The sequence below is a fragment of the Hyperolius riggenbachi genome, chromosome 9, assembly GCF_040937935.1.
Source record: "Hyperolius riggenbachi isolate aHypRig1 chromosome 9, aHypRig1.pri, whole genome shotgun sequence".
Taxonomy (NCBI): domain Eukaryota; kingdom Metazoa; phylum Chordata; class Amphibia; order Anura; family Hyperoliidae; genus Hyperolius; species Hyperolius riggenbachi.
The window spans coordinates 9,544,681-9,558,687 of NC_090654.1; positions in this window are offsets into that span (position 1 = coordinate 9,544,681).

The following is a 14,007-nucleotide window of genomic DNA, read 5'->3' on the forward strand; positions in this document are numbered from 1 at the left end:
ACAACTCTGTGCAGGGGCGTAGGTACTATGTCCTTCCCGCCGCGCCCCCCACGCCCACGCACGCTCGGTACCGCTGCTCATTACCGCCGATCGCCAGCCGCTAGATCAATGAATGGGAAAACAAATTCCATTCATTGATCCAAGTTCCCCTGTGAATGGCTGCAGTCGGCTCTGCCATTCATAAATCCCGTCCTTGTAATGCTTTCGTTTCCGTACTAATAGTACGGAGCTGAAGTCACCACTGAGGACATCTTGTGGCCAAATAGTAATATTACATCCCCCCCCCCTTTTTTTTCAGTTAATCATCCCTAGTTACCTTTTTTTTTTATTAACCTCTGACCTCCCACACTCCCCCTAAAGTTACCATTTTTTTTTCATTAAAAAAATTACAAATAAAAAAAAAAATACATAAATAGTTACCTTAGGGACTGAACTTTTTTAATATGTATAGACAAACTGTATACTACAATTACTTTATAAATGATGGGCTTGTAATTAGGGATAGACGCAAAACTGAAAAAAATGCACCTTTATTTCCAAATAAAATATTGGCGCCAAACATTGTACTAGGGAAAAATTTTAAACATTGCAATACCAGTACAAATGGGCAAATAAAATGTGTGGGTTTTAATTACGGTAGCATTTTTATTTTGAAACTATAATGGCCAGAAACTGAGAAATAATGAATTCTTTTAATTTGTTTCTTGTTATTCCCATAAAAACTGAGTTAGAATAAAACAATTCTTAGCAAAAATTACCCCCCAAAGAAAGCCTAATCAGTGGTGAAAAGGAACAAGATATAGATTGTTTTGTTGTGATAAGTAGTAATAAAGTTATAGGTGAATGAATGGAAGGAGCGCTGACGGGTGAAAATTGCTCTGGTTTTTTAAGAGGAAAAACCCTTCGAGGTGAAGAGGTTAAACTTACTTTTTCTTTCCTGGAGATTTGCACTCTGCACCTCTGCCCTGGGATCCCATTCATCACTCCCAGCAGCACGGCAAAACCCCCCCAGCACTATTACCGAGGAGGGAGTCAGGGCCGGGACAAGGTCCACCATCAACAGGCTGAGCATTAGATTGTGAGCTCCTCTGAGGACAGTCAGTGACATGACTATGTACTCTGTAATGTGCTGCAGGAGATGTCAGTGCTATATAAATACATAATAATAATATGGTAGGAGATTAGACTATGACTATGGTAGGATTAGAGTGTGAGCTCCTCTGAGGACAGTCACTGACATGACTATGTACTCTGTAATGTGCTGCAGAAGATGTCAGTGCTATATAAATACATAATAATAATATGGTAGGACATTAGACTATGACTATGGTAGGATTAGATTGTGAGCTCCTCTGAGGACAGCCAGTGACATGACTATGTACTCTGTAATGTTCTGCAGGAGATGTCAGTGCTATATAAATACATAATAATAATATGGTAGGACATTGGACTATGATTATGGTAGGATATGATTGTAAACTCCTCCTGGGAACAGTCAGTGACATGACTATGTATTCTGTAATGTGCTGCAGAAGATGTTGGTGGCGGTGCTATATAAATACATAATAATAATATGGTAGAACATTAGACTATGGTAGGATTAGATTGTGAGCTCCTCTGAGGACAGTCAGTAACATGAATTTGTACTCTGTAAAGTGCTGCAGAACATGTCAATGCTATATAAACACATAATAATATTCATATGGTAGGACATTAGACTATGACTATGGTAGGATTAGAGTGTGAGCTCCTCTGAGGACAGTCAGTGACATGACTATGTACTCTGTAATGTGCTGCAGGAGATGTCAGTGCTATATAAAAACATAATAATAATATGGTAGGACATTAGACTATGACTATGATAGGATTAGATTGTGAGCTCCTCTGAGGAAAGTCAGTGACATGACTATGTACTCTGTAATGTGCTGCAGAAGATGTCAGTGCTATATAAATACATAATAATAATAATATGGTAGGACATTAGACTATGACTGTGGTAGGATTAGAGTGTGAGCTCCTCTGAGGACAGTCAGTGACATGACTATGTACTCTGTAATGTGCTGCAGAAGATGTCAGTGCTATATAAATACATAATAATAATATGGTAGGACATTAGACTATGACTATGGCAGAATCAGATTGTGATCTCTTCTGAGGACAGTCAGTGACATGACTATGTACTCTGTAAAGTGCTGCAGAAGATGTCAGTGCTATATAAATACATAATAATAATATGGTAGGACATTAGACTATGACTATGATAGGATTAGATTGTGAGCTCCTCTGAGGACGGTCAGTGACATGACTATGTACTCTGTAATGTGCCGCAGAAGATGTCAGTGCTATATAAATACATAATAATAATATGGTAGGACATTAGACTATGACTGTGGTAGGATTAAAGTGTGAGCTCCTCTGAGGACAGTCAGTGACATGACTATGTACTCTGTAATGTGCTGCAGAAGATGTCAGTGCTATATAAATACATAATAATAATAATATGGTAGGACATTAGACGATGACTATGGCAGAATCAGATTGTGATCTCTTCTGAGGACAGTCAGTGACATGACTATGTACTCTGTATAGTGCTGCAGAAGATGTCAGTGCTATATAAATACATAATAATAATATGGTAGGACATTAGACTATGACTATGGCAGAATCAGATTGTGATCTCTTCTGAGGACAGTCAGTGACATGACTATGTACTCTGTAAAGTGCTGCAGAGGATGTCAGTGCTATATAAATCCATAATAATAATATGGTAGGACATTAGACTATGACTATGGTAGGATTAGATTGTGAGCTCCTCTGAGGACAGTCAGTGACATGGCTATGTGCTCTGTAAAGTGCTGCAGAAGATGTCTTTTTTTGTGAGTCGAATCATCCGGATCATTACAATGAAGGAGTGATCCGGATGATTCGACTCACAAAAAAGATCCGGATCAAAGATCCGAATCGTTCATGATCCGGACAACACTACTGCCCAGTGCCCAGCTGATAGGCTCTGGGGAAAACACTGGACTGAGTCTTGGCTGTTCGGCTCTCTGTCTCTTCAATCAGGTCTTCTGGCTCGCTCTGTGTTCTCCTCTCTTCACGGAGGAGACATTTAAAAACCTGTCAGGACCTGTCCGGGGAAAAGAGGTCATCTGGTCAGCCTAATATAATGTCTCTTTATTCTAGTGCTTTTTATTAATGTGCAGATTGTTAGTCTGAATTTAATGCTTCTTTTTACAGTACCCCCAAGTATAGTGTGCTCTATTATACTTCCCCTACGATGGGGTAACATTCCAAGGAACCCCTGCAGAGTACTCAAGGAACCCCCGGTCGAGAAAGCCTGGTCTAGGCTGATTTCTAGTGATGAGCAAATCCGATTCGGGAGATACCCGGATAGTAGGTAATTTATCTGGACATCTTCTAGTACACCTGTGCGGGGGGGGGGGGGGGGTAAATCTTACCTGTCTGACATGTTCTTAGCTCCGTCCTCGGCGCCTCCCATGATGCGCTCCACACGCATCACGTGACTCCAAACACTTCCTCCTTTAACCCGGAAGGAGGAAGTGTTTGGAGTCGCGTGGAGCGCATCGTGGGAGGTCCTGAGGACGGAGCTAAGAACATGTCAGACAGGTAAGATTGACCCCCCCCCCCCCTTCGCACAGCTTTACTGGTAGATATCTGGATAGCTACTATCGGGGTATCTCCCGGATCGGATTTGCTCATCACTGCTGATTTCATTTCCTCCATCATATCCCCGCCCCTCTGAATTTCTGATAGGCAGAAGCAAAGAGGAGGGCGGGGATATAAAGTGTTGCACTGCCTCCTCCTCCATAGACTGAAATGGAGGCGGAGGGAAGCGTTGAATGACAGCGAGAAGAGCTGTAATAATGCTGCCACTGCTCCAGGCTGCCATAATAGCAAAGCGCCCGCTCTGTCCATGTCTGTAGCTGCTCCTGCACACACAAACATACTACTGTGTTCAGAGTAGCAGCGGGCGGCTGCAGACAAACATGACACTGCATCATTGTGGGGGATAGTATGGGGGCGGCCATTCATATCTCCCAACTTTTTGAGATGAGAAAGAGGGACACTTAATCCACGCCCCCGCCACACCCCTGATCACGCCCCTGCCACACCCCTAGTCACGCATACCATTAAGATTTCATAAGAAAAATATGTTGTTTTATAATTCAAACCACACTGGTCCTTTCTATCCTGGTTCATTTTCCTTCATATTAACATTTTAAAATTAGTAATATATCAATTTAAAGGATGGGAATAAAGAATAAAGAGTCAATCAAACACATTTTTAATAGAGAAATATATATATTTACATACAAAGAGGGACAAAGTCCTGAAAGAGGGACAAATGAGGAAGAAAGAGGAACAGGGCTCCCAAAGAGGGATAGTTGGGAACTATGGGCCATAGGAAAACTGCTGCCTATTTATTAACCCGCCCCTTCCTTGGCCCCGCCCTAGTCCCGTGCCTAGGGGGCCTGCCCACAACTCCGGCCCTACGCACGCACGCACACACACACACATACACTAGTCTGTCTTAGAGACACACACACACACTGACACAAGAATCTGACCAGCGTCCTCCCTCAGTCAGGAGCAGTAAATCATGATGGGCAATTAACAGTTCTGTAGCCACGGTGATTACCCGGAAGTTCAGGTGAGTCAAGGAGGAAAAATAAATAAGGCCGTGCAGATGTCCGCGCTGCTGCACGCTATTGAAGTACCGTATAGTGCAGTTTTGCATGCAGCATGAATGAGCTCAGCCGCCACTGGGGACACTAAGCGGCTGCTGACTGCAGGTGACCAGCATTGCGCTGAGAGCAAGAGGGCGGGTGGGGTGAACAATATTACCTTCTGCACAGAGGAGATTCAGTGACCTGCCTCTGTCCCTTTAAAGAGGAACTCCAGTGAAAATAATGTAATAAAAAAGTGCTTCATTTTTACAATAATTATGTATAAATGATTTAGTCAGTGTTTGCCCATTGTAAAATCTTTCCTCTCCCTGATTTACATTCTGACATTTATCACAAGGTGACATTTTTACTGTTGGCAGGTGATGTCACTGAAAGGAGATGCTGCTTGCATGTTTGGCAGTTGGAAACAGCTGTAAACAGCTATTTCCCACAATGCAACAAGGTTCACAGACAGGAAACTGCCAAGAGTACGTACTTTTCTTGTGGGAGGGGTTTCACCACAATATCAGCCATACAACACCCCCCTGATGGTCCGTTTGTGAAAAGGAATAGATTTCTCATGGGAAAGGGGGTATCAGCTACTGATTGGGATGAAGTTCAATTCTTGGTCACGGTTTCTCTTTAAGGCACTTGTAGGCACGTGCCTGCTGTGCCTTATGGTAAATCCGGCCCTGAGGACAATAAGATCCTAAGGACGAGTATATTTGTCTACTGAAAAAAATATGTTTAAATGACTTTAAAGAGACTCTGTAACATGAAAAAGATCCCCTGGGGGGTACTCACCTCGGGTGGGGGAAGTCTCCGGATCCTAATGAGGCTTCCCACGCCGTCCTCTGTCCCACGGGGGTCTCGCTGCAGCCCTCTGAACAGCCGGCGACAGGCCCGACTGTAATTTCAATATTTACCTTTGCAGGCTCCAGCGGGGGCGCTGTGGCTGCTTTCCTCTCCGAACTACACGGAAATACCCAATCTCAGTCAGGTCCCCTCTACTGCGCAGGCGCCGGAAACTTGCGCCTGCGCAGTAGAGCAGACCCGACAGCGATCGGGTATTTCCGTGTAGTTCGGAGAGGAAAGCCATCAGAGCGCCTGCGCAGGAGCCAGGAAGGTAAATATTACGTCACCGCTGCAAGGAGGGCTGCAGCAAGACCCCCGTGGGACAGAGGACGGCGTGGGAAGCCTCATTAGGATCCGGAGGCTTCCCCCACCCGAGGGGAGTACCCCCTAGGGATTTTTTGAGGTTACAGATCCTCTTTAAACTTTATTCCCATCATTTAAATTGATATATTTCTTATTTTCAAAAGTTAAAATGAAGGAAAACTATTCATGATCATGACAGAAAGTGCCAGTGTGGTCTGAATGATAAAACTACATCTTTTGCCTCTGAATTCTTGGTGATATGCTTTACGATGGGTGTGGTGGGGGGGGGGCGTGGTTAAAGGTGTGTCAGGGAAGTGGTTAGAGGTGTGGTGGGGGAATGGTTGGAGTTGTGGCAGGGGTGTGTCTTAAAGTGTCCGTCTTTCTTATCTCAAAATGTTGAGAGGTATGATTTAAGGATACCCGAAGTGACATGTGACATGATGAGATAGACATGTGTATGTACAGTGCCTAGCTAGCACACAAATAACTATGCTGTGTTCCTTTTTTTTCTTTCTCTGCCTGAAAGAGTTAAATATCAGGTATGTAAGTGGCTGACTCAGTCCTGACTCAGACAGGAAGTGACTACAGTGTGACCCTCACTGATAAGATTTTTCCCTTTTTATCTCTTTCTTGCTCTCAGAAGCCATTTTCTGCTAGGAAAGTGTTTTATTGTTGGAATTTCTTACCAGTGAGGGTCACACTGTACTCACTTCCTGTCTGAGTCAGGACTGAGTCTGCCACTTACATACCTGATATTTAACTCTTTCAGGCAGATGAAGTTTTTGAAGAAATGCACAACCCCACAAAAATATACGTAGATGTGCCCAGGCAAGCTCAATCACCACTTGAGCAGCATGTAAAAAGAGGATGTAGCCGGCACCAACATTAGCTCTTAAACTTTTTATTAAAGACTGTCATATGTATATAGATGGCAAAATATACAAAACAGCGACGTTTCGGAGCGTTCAGCTTGCTCCTTTCTCAAGCCATGACAGTCTCAAAGTGCTACAATAATAATCACGTTTATATACCACATCACAAATTTAAACTATCCAATAACAAGGCTTACAGACCTCACAAGCCAATCCCCATCCGTTATAGCAAAAACGGACCTGATGGGGAACTTATGTATATATAGTTTGACCAATGGTAGGTGTAACTCACCCTGGATGTGCGTCTGCCCCGCCTGACATGCCGAACTCGGTACAGCCTCCTAGCCACATCCGGGAGATGGTAACTCCCCCTGGTCAGCAGACCTGATGGGGAACCTCCGGGCGGGACGAAGATGTAACGTCATAGCGTTACCAGGGAGACGAGAGGGAAGCACACGGAGCTCTCCGTGTACTTCCTAAATGCGGAAGGATAAGGCAACAGCCATATAAACGCCCCATGAGACCTCAAAAACCTCGTAATCCCAAAGGCATACCTAAACCTAATATACCTCCCACTGATCCTAACCTGGGGGGATCCTCGGATTTTCTCCCTGTGAGTACGCCAGAGGATTCTACGGACAATCTCTCAAGTCAGGACGAACAAGGCGGGGGGGGGGGGCAGACGCAGGAAACATAAAGGAAAGACTTCGTCAGCGGCCCAAGCAGAGGCCGGACCCGTCCACAACATAGTGGTTAACATTTCTTCTCACCAACTAACAGATGCACAGCTGACCTTGTTGAACAAGGGACTCTCCTTTGCCCCCACCCACTGGCCTGACCCTCTGGGACTTGATATCGAACTGCAACGCTTTTTCCGACGTATCAAATTGAAACATTATTTTTCACAGTCCCGTTTTATCTCCACTGCTGCTGTGTCTCACAATGATGATCCTAGTATGCTAAGATTGGGTGATACTACTTTGAGACTCCCTAGTAAATTTAATCTTCCATCGTGTCAGGTGATTGATATTTTTGCTACTAAGGTACAGACGGAGGTGGATCAATTGATACGATCTAATTACATTGGTCTGAAAGTACGTCACAATTTGTCAGCAACAGAAAGACAAGCTTTGAAGGAACTTTCCTCATTGGATTCTATTACTATCAAGCCGGCTGACAAAGGGGGCGCAGTGGTAGTAATGGACACTTTGGACTATTTAGATGAAGCTATGAGACAACTTAGGGATGCGTCCACTTACTCTTTGCTACCCTGCGACCCCCTATCAGACGTTAAACGTAGGATTGACCAATTATTGGATCAAGCTGTTACATCAGGTGTTATTGATGACAGACTCAGTAACTTTTTGAAAATTCAACATCCACGGACCCCTTGTCTGTACCTATGTCCAAAGATACACAAGAGGCTACAGTCACCTCCAGGTCGGCCCATAGTGGCCGGCATTGATTCCATCTTATCCCCTCTTGCCAAATACTTGGACTTTCTACTTAGACCGTTTGTGATTGCACAAAAGTCATACATCAGAGATACGTCCATGTTCTTGGAATTTATCTCTACCATGGACAATTTACCCGCAGACAGTTTGTTGGTGACGCTGGACGTGGAGAGCCTCTACACCTCCATCCCGCATGATGGGGGTGTGGAGGCTGTCCAGCATGCACTATTTATTGCCTCTGACTTTGATGAGCATCAGACTAGATTTATTGTGGAGCTACTGAGGATTGTATTAACCTGTAATTATTTCATATTTAATGACAAATTCTATTTACAGGTACGCGGAACGGCGATGGGGTCCAATGTGGCCCCGTCCTACGCAAACATATATATGAACCAGTATGAAGAGTCTTTTGTGTATAACAATGTATTGTTCAAAAAATATGCCCTTTGTTGGCTACGATATATTGATGATGTGTTTTGCGTGTGGGCAGGGCCACGTTGGACCCTTGACCAATTTGTGGGTGAATTACATGTACAGTGTGACTCCATCAGACTCACATCTCATTGTGATGACAAACAAATTAATTTCTTAGACACTTTGGTTATGTTCTCTGATGGTGTTCTTCACACTGACTTATACGTTAAGCCCACTGACAGGAATGCTATCCTGTCATACAAGAGCTTTCATCCTATTAACACCATTAGGTCTATAACCCAGTCCCAATTTAAAAGGGTCAATCGCATAGTGGGTGATGACACTCGGAGAGAAATCCGGTTTAATGAGATGTCTCAGAAATTTTTAGCTAGACATTACCCTGAGGACCTGGTTGCAGAGGCGCGCAGGACGGCTGTGTGTACATCCAAGAGACCTGGGAGAGATGCTGGTAGTCGCATCCCTTTTGTTTCTCAATATAATGTCCTAAGTGTGGACATAGCACGCATAATTAAAAAACATTGGCCCTCTTTAGGCCTAGCATTTCCCCAGGTCTCTGAATTCCATATCCCTCCTCTTTTTTCATACAAAAGGGCCCCCACTTTGAGGGACCAACTGACCCATGCTGATATGGGGTCACTTGTTAGGCCCCCTGAGGGATCTGGAAAAGGCATGTACCCTTGCCTTAACTGTGTCCACTGCAACTCGGTCATCAGGAGTGATGTCTTTACTCACCCTAGATCAGGTAAAAAATATCATATTAGGGGTACCTACAATTGTGACTCAAGATTTGTAGTATACATTCTAAAATGTCCTTGTGGCCTCATATATGTAGGAGAGACCACTCAAAAATTCAAAGTTAGACTGTCAGCACATAAGCATGCAATCCGAGAACGCCTCGTGGACCAACCGGTTGCCTGTCATTTTTTTCAGTGCAAACATACTGTTAGTCAGCTGCGCTGTCAAATTATTGACAGCGTGCCCTTGCTAAAACGAGGTGGTGATAGAAACAGGCGTCTGTTGCTCCGTGAGGCTTTCTGGATTTGCACTTTGGATACCCTAGAGCCCCGCGGCATGAATCGGGAATATGATCTAACACCATTCATGTAATTTCTCATGTTATACATTACTACCTATGTTCCTGGCCTTATGTTATCTATATGCTGTGTATCTGTGGCGATGTTATTATCTCCATATGTGTTCTCTACTGTGCTGTGTATTGGTGCTTTTATCTGCTTCTTTAGTATGATGCTTCTCTGCATGTGTATGTGTGCCTGACCCTATGACTATGCTGCTACAGCCTCCTCTCCATCTCTATGACAACGCGGCCAGCTCGGCGCCGCTGTTGCCAGTCAGGGAGACGCAGGGCCGGCTGATTGGTGGATTATTTCCACATGACCAGCCGGCGTTACGCGGTGACGTCATCCTTCCGCATTTAGGAAGTACACGGAGAGCTCCGTGTGCTTCCCTCTCAACTCCCTGGTAACGCTATGACGTTACATCTTCGTCCCGCCCGGAGGTTCCCCATCAGGTCCGCTGACCAGGGGGAGTTACCATCTCCCGGATGTGGCTAGGAGGCTGTACCGAGTTCGGCATGTCAGGCGGGGCAGACGCACATCCAGGGTGAGTTACACCTACCATTGGTCAAACTATATATACATAAGTTCCCCATCAGGTCCGTTTTTGCTATAACGGATGGGGATTGGCTTGTGAGGTCTGTAAGCCTTGTTATTGGATAGTTTAAATTTGTGATGTGGTATATAAACGTGATTATTATTGTAGCACTTTGAGACTGTCATGGCTTGAGAAAGGAGCAAGCTGAACGCTCCGAAACGTCGCTGTTTTGTATATTTTGCCATCTATATACATATGACAGTCTTTAATAAAAAGTTTAAGAGCTAATGTTGGTGCCGGCTACATCCTCTTTTTACTCTTTCAGGCAGAGAAAGAAAAAAAGGAACACAGCATAGTTATCGTGTGCTAGGCATTGTACATACACATGTCTGTCTCATCATGTCACATGTCACCTCGGGTATCCTTTAACACTGATTTTCTCAGGTGTTAAAATATTTATGTGCAGCAGTGCAATACAAAAAAATTCTATACTATTAAGAGGTAACGGGCGGCGATCACTCACCTCTTCCGCCTTCCAGCGTGCACTCCACTGACATCACTTCCTGCAACGCCGCCCACTGTATTGTAAGTGGTCGGCGTTGCAGGAAGTGACGTCAGTGGAGCGCATGCTGGAATGCGGAAGATGTGAGTGATCCCCGCCCGTTACCTCTTAATAGTAGCGGATGCTACTTAACTTTTTACAGTTGGAGGGGAGCGGAGGTCGGGGGACCCAGGTGAGGGAGGGGGGGTCCGTCCCTCCTCCCTGCTGCTAGGCTCAATACCCCCTTCCTGCCCGCTATCCCTCCAGCTCAGCGGCCCCCCACTGCTCGGGTCCCCATAGACTTCAATAGGGTTTGGTGTTCGTCCCAATATGCCGAACATCTGGACGATGTTCGGCCGAGCTGACCTGAACATCTGGGTGTTCGATCAACACTAGTCTATGGGATGCACAAAAACACGCGAACCACTGCGATTTACAGTATTTGTTTCGCAAACGCTGGCAGTGTTGCATATTATGCAGGCTGGCTGCCAAAACGCATATAATGAAAGTCTATGGTGACGCATATGCATAGCGTTTTGCTGCGTTTTGCATATGTTTTTATATGCGTTTTGGGGTTTTTAAATGTTGATGATGTATTTCCGCTTCCTCTTTATTTCCTGGTTATTTGGATAAAAGCAGGGAAAAACCGCATGCAATACGTATACAAGATGCGAATGCGTTTTCAATTAGCAGACCGCAAATGCACCAAAACGCAAACGCATTTAAAACCCACCTGTGATTCGCAGATACGAAATGCAAAATGCATAAAAAAAGCATTACGCAAACCCAACCGCACCTGCGGAAAACGTCCCTTTTTCACGCTATGTCATATGTGAACCCAGCCTAACTGTTAGGCAGAAAACCCAAATTAATTTTCTATTTCTGTCTGTTAAATAACTAAAAAGGGTGATAAAGAGGCAATCCAAAACTTTATACTCAATCTTACTTATTTTTTGTAAAAGAATATCAGTCCCCATGTCCCCTAAGCTCACACACAGGGACTTGATGTGCAAGGCGGGTTTTTGTCTCCTTTACTTTCCTCTCCTTCATTAGTAATTGCAGCCTGATTGGCTGTTTCCTCCATGCCTCCAACTCCCACACCTCTGATTGGCTGTTTCCTCCATGCCTCCCGTCTTCCACCCCCACACCTCTGATTGGCTGTTTCCTCCATGCCTCCCACTCCCACACCTCTGATTGGCCGCCCGTTTCCTTTTTATTTTATTTATTATTATTATTTAGTATTTATATAGCACCGACATCTTCCGCAGCGCTGTACAGAGTATATATAGTCTTGTCACTAACTGCTCCTCAGAGGAGCTCACAATCTAGTCACTACTATAGTCATATGTCTATATTGTGTATGTATTGTAGTCTAGGGTCAATATTAGGGGGAAGCCAATTAACTTATCTGTATGTTTTTGGGATGTGGGAGGAAACAGGAGTGCCCAGAGGAAACACACGTAGACATGGGGAGTACATACAAACTCCTTGCAGATGTTGACCTGGCTGGGATTCAAACCGGGGAACCAGCGTTGCAAGGCAAGAGCGCTAACCACTATGCCACCGTGCTGCCCAGTCTCCTAGGAGATCCTGTCCTTCTACACTATGCCGGTGTTGTGTCTGATCGTGACACAACGCCGGCTGGATCCTGCAGGCTGTAAGGGCGCAGGGAGGGGGGCCAGCACCTGTACTCTGTCCCTATCCCCCCTATTGTTGTGTGCCACTGTCCGCCATACCCCCATATCCCCCGTCGTGGTCTCTGTGCTCCACCAGGGAACAGGAGTAAATCAGGATGCCATCTAAATAAACGACAACAAAACGCCCTAGGCATTCACTAAATATAAGGGTCAATACAGGCAGCAAGCAGAGAGTAGTTGGTTATCCAGGCAAAGGTCAATACAGGCAGCAAACAGATAGTAGTCGGTTATACAGGCAGCAAGTAGAGAGTAATCGGTTATCCAGGCAAGGGTCAATACAGGCAGCAATCAGAGAGTAGTCAGTTTCCAAGCAAGGTCCACAAATGAATCCAATACAACAAAATAGCACCCAGCAAAAGCACACAGCCAAAGCTATCACGGGCACTGAAGGAGTGCACTCAGCAGGTTTAAATCCTCCATGCAACCAATCAGTGGCTGGTCGCCTGCACACAGGAGCCAATCACACACATGCAACAATACTGTTCAAGTGTCAGAGGGATCTGCTGCCACAATAGATCAATAGAGATGTTGCGAACGGTTCCCGAACCGTTCGTTGGCGAATATCTCAAAATCTGTGGGCCTTCTACTACTTCCGGGTCACAATGACCCGGAGTAGTACGCCTGCGCTGCCTGGCGCAGCACGTCCTAGATCACGCTCCTGTTGCCGGGCACTTTCTGCGCATGTGCGTGACGTCATGAGTGACGTCACTCTCATGCGCAGAGAGTGCCCGCCAACAGGAGCGCGATCTAGAACGCGCTCCGCCGGGCAGCACAGGCGTACTACTCCGGGTCATTGCGACCCGGAAGTAGTAGAAGGCCCAGAGAGATTCGCCCGGCGAACGGTTCGGGCCATCTCTATAAATCAACACATGTCAGCTGACTACCTGTCAGCTGACATAGCAAAACATCCTGCCTATGTGTCAGCTGACTAACTTGTCAGCGGACACTACCTCTGTCGTCGCCTAAGACCATACTGCGGACCAGAAGAGCGAAACCCCCGCCCACCACTATGAGCACGCTGTTCCTCCGTGTGCGAATCACCAGCAGGGAACGGCAGCCGACACCCGGAAGTGGAACTCGAGGCCCGATTTTCGCCTGGATCGTCCACATCGCCGAACCCCCCGGTTGAATTTCTAACATGTTATGTAAGTAGAGCAATTATTTATCTACTTATATATGCATTTTTTTCAGCTCCTCTTTAAAAATCATACAATGTGATTTCCTGAATTATTTTTTAAATGTTGTCTCTCACAGTGGGAATGCACCTACAATGCGAATTTCAGACCCCTCCATGATTTCTAAGTGGGAGAACTTGCATAATCCCAAGGTGTTCAAATACTTATGTTCCTCCTCACTGTAGCTAGATAGTCAGAAGAAAAAAAAGATAGATAGGACACAGATGATAGATAGATCGATAGATCGAGATGGATAGATATTTTTGCAGTTTTCACCTCATCCCTCCCCCAGGCAGACAATAAGTAACTGGTTGCTCTGGATTCTGAGAATCAGAGACTTTCACTTTCATTTCCTGTTCTGCTGCCAGCG